The following is a 7500-nucleotide window of genomic DNA, read 5'->3' as shown; positions in this document are numbered from 1 at the left end:
CGGCCCACCGCACACCGGAACGGCCCCACCCCGCGGCGAGTGGAAAGGCAACCGGACACGACCCCGCCGCAGATTGCTCCGCGCGGGCGGCCGGCCCCATCTGCCGAGGGTGGAGGCCAGTGGCCGGATGGGCGTGAATCTCACCCGTTCGACCTTTCGGACTTCTCACGTTTACCCCAGAACGGTTTCACGTACTTTTGAACTCTCTCTTCAAAGTTCTTTTCAACTTTCCCTCACGGTACTTGTTCGCTATCGGTCTCGTGGTCATATTTAGTCTCAGATGGAGTTTACCACCCACTTGGAGCTGCACTCTCAAGCAACCCGACTCGAAGGAGAGGTCCCGCCGACGCTCGCACCGGCCGCTACGGGCCTGGCACCCTCTACGGGCCGTGGCCTCATTCAAGTTGGACTTGGGCTCGGCGCGAGGCGTCGGGGTAGTGGACCCTCCCAAACACCACATGCCACGACAGGCGGCAGCCTGCGGGGTTCGGTGCTGGACTCTTCCCTGTTCGCTCGCCGCTACTGGGGGAATCCTTGTTAGTTTCTTTTCCTCCGCTTAGTAATATGCTTAAATTCAGCGGGTAGTCTCGCCTGCTCTGAGGTCGTTGTACGAGGTGTCGCACGCCACACCGCCAGCCGGCTGTGCACGCTACCGAGAAAGTACCGGTATGCGAACCGCCAGGCGACGGGCGCGCATCGCACGTTTGAGGAGACGCGGCCGGCCCCACAGGCGGCCGCGACACTCCCAGGTCTGCGAAGCGGGGCAAACGCCGCGCGCTTCAGTATACGTAGCCGACCCTCAGCCAGACGTGGCCCGGGAACGGAATCCATGGACCGCAATGTGCGTTCGAAACGTCGATGTTCATGTGTCCTGCAGTTCACATGTCGACGCGCAATTTGCTGCGTTCTTCATCGACCCACGAGCCGAGTGATCCACCGTCCTGGGTGATCTTTTCTCAGTTTCCGCCGTCTCTTTCGAGACGGTCGCATAGGCGGGAGTGAGGCGTGTGGCGGCCCCTGTTCCAGCGTTCTGTGTCCAACGGCCTCACGGCCGACGGGCGTCGTACGGCTCCACACCGGAGCGGACAGGCACTCGGGCGAAAGTCATTCAAAACCGGCGCCAGGCGCCAGGTGCCGCAGGCCAGCCGCTCCAGCGCTTCAGCGCTCGTACCACACAACATTGCCGCTAGTTTTGAGAGGCACGCGTGGTTCCGCACGCGGCGCACGGCTACGGCGAGCCGTACAGGTAGCGTGTTGCGCGACACGACACGCACATCGAAAGACATGCAGTCTAGTCGGTAATGATCCTTCCGCAGGTTCACCTACGGAAACCTTGTTACGACTTTTACTTCCTCTAAATGATCAAGTTTGGTCATCTTTCCGGTAGCATCGGCAACGACAGAGTCAATGCCGCGTACCAGTCCGAAGACCTCACTAAATCATTCAATCGGTAGTAGCGACGGGCGGTGTGTACAAAGGGCAGGGACGTAATCAACGCGAGCTTATGACTCGCGCTTACTGGGAATTCCTCGTTCATGGGGAACAATTGCAAGCCCCAATCCCTAGCACGAAGGAGGTTCAGCGGGTTACCCCGACCTTTCGGCCTAGGAAGACACGCTGATTCCTTCAGTGTAGCGCGCGTGCGGCCCAGAACATCTAAGGGCATCACAGACCTGTTATTGCTCAATCTCGTGCGGCTAGAAGCCGCCTGTCCCTCTAAGAAGAAAAGTAATCGCTGACAGCACGAAGGATGTCACGCGACTAGTTAGCAGGCTAGAGTCTCGTTCGTTATCGGAATTAACCAGACAAATCGCTCCACCAACTAAGAACGGCCATGCACCACCACCCACCGAATCAAGAAAGAGCTATCAATCTGTCAATCCTTCCGGTGTCCGGGCCTGGTGAGGTTTCCCGTGTTGAGTCAAATTAAGCCGCAGGCTCCACTCCTGGTGGTGCCCTTCCGTCAATTCCTTTAAGTTTCAGCTTTGCAACCATACTTCCCCCGGAACCCAAAAGCTTTGGTTTCCCGGAGGCTGCCCGCCGAGTCATCGGAGGAACTGCGGCGGATCGCTGGCTGGCATCGTTTATGGTTAGAACTAGGGCGGTATCTGATCGCCTTCGAACCTCTAACTTTCGTTCTTGATTAATGAAAACATACTTGGCAAATGCTTTCGCTTCTGTTCGTCTTGCGACGATCCAAGAATTTCACCTCTAACGTCGCAATACGAATGCCCCCGCCTGTCCCTATTAATCATTACCTCGGGTTCCGAAAACCAACAAAATAGAACCGAGGTCCTATTCCATTATTCCATGCACACAGTATTCAGGCGGGCTTGCCTGCTTTAAGCACTCTAATTTGTTCAAAGTAAACGTGCCGGCCCACCGAGACACTCAATAAAGAGCACCCTGGTAGGATTTCAACGGGGTCCGCCTCGGGACGCACGAGCACGCACGGGGCGGTCGCACGCCTTCGGCTCGCCCCACCGGCAGGACGTCCCACGATACATGCCAGTTAAACACCGACGGGCGGTGAACCAACAGCGTGGGACACAAATCCAACTACGAGCTTTTTAACCGCAACAACTTTAATATACGCTATTGGAGCTGGAATTACCGCGGCTGCTGGCACCAGACTTGCCCTCCAATAGATACTCGTTAAAGGATTTAAAGTGTACTCATTCCGATTACGGGGCCTCGGATGAGTCCCGTATCGTTATTTTTCGTCACTACCTCCCCGTGCCGGGAGTGGGTAATTTGCGCGCCTGCTGCCTTCCTTGGATGTGGTAGCCGTTTCTCAGGCTCCCTCTCCGGAATCGAACCCTGATTCCCCGTTACCCGTTACAACCATGGTAGGCGCAGAACCTACCATCGACAGTTGATAAGGCAGACATTTGAAAGATGCGTCGCCGGTACGAGGACCGTGCGATCAGCCCAAAGTTATTCAGAGTCACCAAGGCAAACGGACCGGACGAGCCGACCGATTGGTTTTGATCTAATAAAAGCGTCCCTTCCATCTCTGGTCGGGACTCTGTTTGCATGTATTAGCTCTAGAATTACCACAGTTATCCAAGTAACGTGGGTACGATCTAAGGAACCATAACTGATTTAATGAGCCATTCGCGGTTTCACCTTAATGCGGCTTGTACTGAGACATGCATGGCTTAATCTTTGAGACAAGCATATGACTACTGGCAGGATCAACCAGGGAGCTGCGTCAACTAGAGCTGAGCAGCCGGCCGCCCGGGAGTGTGTCCCGGGGGCCCGCGCGAACACGCAAGCGTCCGCTCAATCATTCTGCAAACAGGAGGAGGCTGAGCTCCCCTGCACAATACACCTCGAAACCCTCTCAGGTCCCGGCGGCGCGCAGCGCCGTCCCAAGTACTTGGTCGGGTTCGAGAGAGGCGCAATCGCCCGGAGTTAGGCGAGTAGACGCTTTCGGTGCGACCACCCGTGCTCCCAACTGAGCTTGCCGCTGCCGACAGAGGCCCGGGAGCGTGCTGTCGTGGCATTGCCGGCGGGAGACAACACGCGCCACCTACGGTGACCGGCAGCTCCAACGCCAGCGCCACAGAAGGACAAAAGCCCCACTTGGGTGCCGAAGCGAACTCTCCCAGCACAGCGCACGCGCCAACACATCCGCACAGCTGCGATACAAACCACCAGCGAGAACCGCTGGGGCGACCGAGCAGCAGACGGCGTCGCGGCGCCGAGCGCCGGGCGGCAGCGCATCCTCAACGCACACAGTCCTCAATCGGACCAGCACACTGAAGATGTCCACCGCGCTTCGCACCGGGCCCGCGAGGACCTACTTTGGCCGCACGGCGCCGCGCGCAGGGTGCGCCGGCGCGCAGCTGCGACGCCTGCCGCGTCCGTCGGCCGGCGCGCCTGCCACTGGCCGCCCCCACCAGCCGGCTGTAGCGCGTGCGCCCACGCACCGCGCGGCCAGCACGCCGGGAGGCGCCCCCTCACCGGCCGGGGACGGTCCCACCCAGCCACCGCCGCGTATCGCTTCACACCCAGATGCCGTTCAGTTTCGTCGGCATGGTGGGTATCGCTGGAACAACCGGTTAGTACCTCAACCTATCGTCGCCATCACCGATTCACCCCTAGCGAGAACAACCGCACCACAACAGGTTACCATTTGTTCATTTGCGTAACTTCACCAGAAAACGCAGGCGTCCATCGCCATTTGCAACTTCCACGATTATTGCATGCCTGTGTCAGGTGTCACGCCACACTACGTCTGCCCACATACACGCAACAAAATGTGCACGCCTAGACAATACGTGGAAGGTGGCCCCCGTACGTATGCGATGTCCATTGCTCGAACGACTGTCAACCGGCCTCTGTAGCATGTCGCAGATATGGAACGCGGTGCACCATGCCATCACGGTGTGTGAGGAGAGACGACTAGGTCCGAATACATCAACAGACAGCTCATGCTGATCGCCATCCACGGCGTCCGTTCCTCCCACACGTCTCTATGGCGTACCACACTGCAATCCAGCTCTCATAGGGAGACGACACGTAGCTGCGTGCACAATATTTGCACTGTATGGTCCGCCGTTTTTGGGCGCAGTCGTTGTACGGTCACACATGTGCCACGATGTATCATTCAGTACATAAGGACGAATGTGCAGTACAGATTGTGGTTTACGCGTACGACATTAGCGGACAGTTGACACAGGCCGCACCACAACATAGCCTGAGTACGTCGCATGCGGAGGGCATTGAACATGCAAAGTTCTCACCAACCAGCTTGCGAAGGCAGGGGGCAAGGTGGGGACGTGGGGAGGGGCGGCATGTACGTCCTGCTGCCATCCACATTACAGTGTACAGCAGGAGCATGTGGAAAGTGAGCAAGACTTGCAAGGTGTTTAACATGAAGCGATACACAGGGGAGCGGGGAGTGCGAGTAGCGAACTATATTGCGAGGGTTGCGGGTGGGCAACACTACACTAATTGAACGAGTCGTATAACAATTACAGAGCAGGTTTAGGCGACAACGTGGGTTACGTTAGGCGACAACGTGGGTTACGTTAGGCGACAACGTGGGTTAGGTTAAGGCACGACGTGGGTTAGGTTAAGGCACGACATGGGTTAGGTTAAGGCACGACATGGGTTAGGTTAAGGCACGACATGGGTTAGGTTAAGGCACGACATGGGTTAGGTTAAGGCACAACATGGGTTAGGTTAAGGCACAACATGGGTTAGGTTAAGGCACAACATGGGTTAGGTTAAGGCACAACATGGGTTAGGTTAAGGCACAACATGGGTTAGGTTAAGGCACAACATGGGTTAGGTTAAGGCACAACATGGGTTAGGTTAAGGCACAACATGGGTTAGGTTAAGGCACAACATGGGTTAGGTTAAGGCACAACATGGGTTAGGTTAAGGCACAACATGGGTTAGGTTAAGGCACAACATGGGTTAGGTTAAGGCACAACATGGGTTAGGTTAAGGCACAACATGGGTTAGGTTAAGGCACAACATGGGTTAGGTTAAGGCACAACATGGGTTAGGTTAAGGCACAACATGGGTTAGGTTAAGGCACAACATGGGTTAGGTTAAGGCACAACATGGGTTAGGTTAAGGCACAACATGGGTTAGGTTAAGGCACAACATGGGTTAGGTTAAGGCACAACATGGGTTAGGTTAAGGCACAACATGGGTTAGGTTAAGGCACAACATGGGTTAGGTTAAGGCACAACATGGGTTAGGTTAAGGCACAACATGGGTTAGGTTAAGGCACAACATGGGTTAGGTTAAGGCACAACATGGGTTAGGTTAAGGCACAACATGGGTTAGGTTAAGGCACAACATGGGTTAGGTTAAGGCACAACATGGGTTAGGTTAAGGCACAACATGGGTTAGGTTAAGGCACAACATGGGTTAGGTTAAGGCACAACATGGGTTAGGTTAAGGCACAACATGGGTTAGGTTAAGGCACAACATGGGTTAGGTTAAGGCACAACATGGGTTAGGTTAAGGCACAACATGGGTTAGGTTAAGGCACAACATGGGTTAGGTTAAGGCACAACATGGGTTAGGTTAAGGCACAACATGGGTTAGGTTAAGGCACAACATGGGTTAGGTTAAGGCACAACATGGGTTAGGTTAAGGCACAACATAGGTTAGGTTAAGGCACAACATAGGTTAGGTTAAGGCACAACATAGGTTAGGTTAAGGCACAACATAGGTTAGGTTAAGGCACAACATGGGTTAGGTTAAGGCACAACATGGGTTAGGTTAAGGCACAACATGGGTTAGGTTAAGGCACAACATGGGTTAGGTTAAGGCACAACATGGGTTAGGTTAAGGCACAACATGGGTTAGGTTAAGGCACAACATGGGTTAGGTTAAGGCACAACATGGGTTAGGTTAAGGCACAACATGGGTTAGGTTAAGGCACAACATGGGTTAGGTTAAGGCACAACATGGGTTAGGTTAAGGCACAACATGGGTTAGGTTAAGGCACAACATGGGTTAGGTTAAGGCACAACATGGGTTAGGTTAAGGCACAACATGGGTTAGGTTAAGGCACAACATGGGTTAGGTTAAGGCACAACATGGGTTAGGTTAAGGCACAACATGGGTTAGGTTAAGGCACAACATGGGTTAGGTTAAGGCACAACATGGGTTAGGTTAAGGCACAACATAGGTTAGGTTAAGGCACAACATAGGTTAGGTTAAGGCACAACATAGGTTAGGTTAAGGCACAACATAGGTTAGGTTAAGGCACAACATAGGTTAGGTTAAGGCACAACATAGGTTAGGTTAAGGCACAACATAGGTTAGGTTAAGGCACAACATAGGTTAGGTTAAGGCACAACATAGGTTAGGTTAAGGTACAACATAGGTTAGGTTAAGGTACAACATAGGTTAGGTTAAGGTACAACATAGGTTAGGTTAGGTTAGGTTACACGTTGTTGTAAGGAAAGGTGTAGGGGGGGGCGGGGGCGGCAGGTTCGTTGATAGTGATTATAGTAAGTGAATGCTTGTGACATGATCAGATTTGTCACGTCAGGATGCACCTTTGGCTTATTAGAGGCGGCGCTCCAATTCTATGCTTGTGTCAGACCTGTGTCTTTGACTCATGTCATTGTTTGTGCGCTGTGACAGGAGGTACTATTGTGATGTTGGGTGCACCGTTGTATAGGACATGTGTGGGTGTTGGTGCCTGATCTGCGCAATGGTGGATGTCGAAAGGGTGGGATATTGTATTTTCCGCATGGACCTCCTTGTCTGGTTGTGATAGTGTGGATTGTGTAATGTGGCGGAGAGGATGCACTGGATGTTGTTCCATGCTGGTGCTTACATATTGTATGTGCGCCCGTTAGAAGCAGAGAGTGGTGCGTGATCAGAGTGGCTGGCTGACGTGTGGTTCCCATTGTGGGCAGACTCTTTCAGCATGTATACGGACAGTTGTATATATATTCTGTAGTTTGATGGCTCTGCATTGATTACTAATCAGCGCCGTGTGTACGGGTAATCTGGTTC

General features: G+C 53.7%; 2 non-coding genes and 1 pseudogene across 2 annotated transcripts; all 3 read right to left on the bottom strand.

Annotated features, from left to right (window-relative positions):
- The window catches only part of LOC124773622, a 4222-nt pseudogene extending 3617 nt beyond the window's left edge, over positions 1 to 605 (bottom strand).
- A 188-nt stretch (positions 606 to 793) lies between these two features.
- On the bottom strand, positions 794 to 948 carry LOC124773432. Its single transcript, XR_007014678.1, has one exon. It is a non-coding gene; the product is annotated as a 5.8S ribosomal RNA (ribosomal RNA).
- Positions 949 to 1299: 351 nt separating this feature from the next.
- Positions 1300 to 3208, bottom strand: LOC124773506. Its single transcript, XR_007014750.1, has one exon. It is a non-coding gene; the product is annotated as a small subunit ribosomal RNA (ribosomal RNA).
- Between the last annotated feature and the right edge of the window lie 4292 nt (positions 3209 to 7500).

This window comes from Schistocerca piceifrons, unplaced genomic scaffold (genome assembly GCF_021461385.2).
Source record: "Schistocerca piceifrons isolate TAMUIC-IGC-003096 unplaced genomic scaffold, iqSchPice1.1 HiC_scaffold_954, whole genome shotgun sequence".
Taxonomy (NCBI): domain Eukaryota; kingdom Metazoa; phylum Arthropoda; class Insecta; order Orthoptera; family Acrididae; genus Schistocerca; species Schistocerca piceifrons.
The sequence above is the reverse complement of the archived record's forward strand: the minus strand, read 5'-3'. Positions and strand labels throughout refer to the sequence as shown.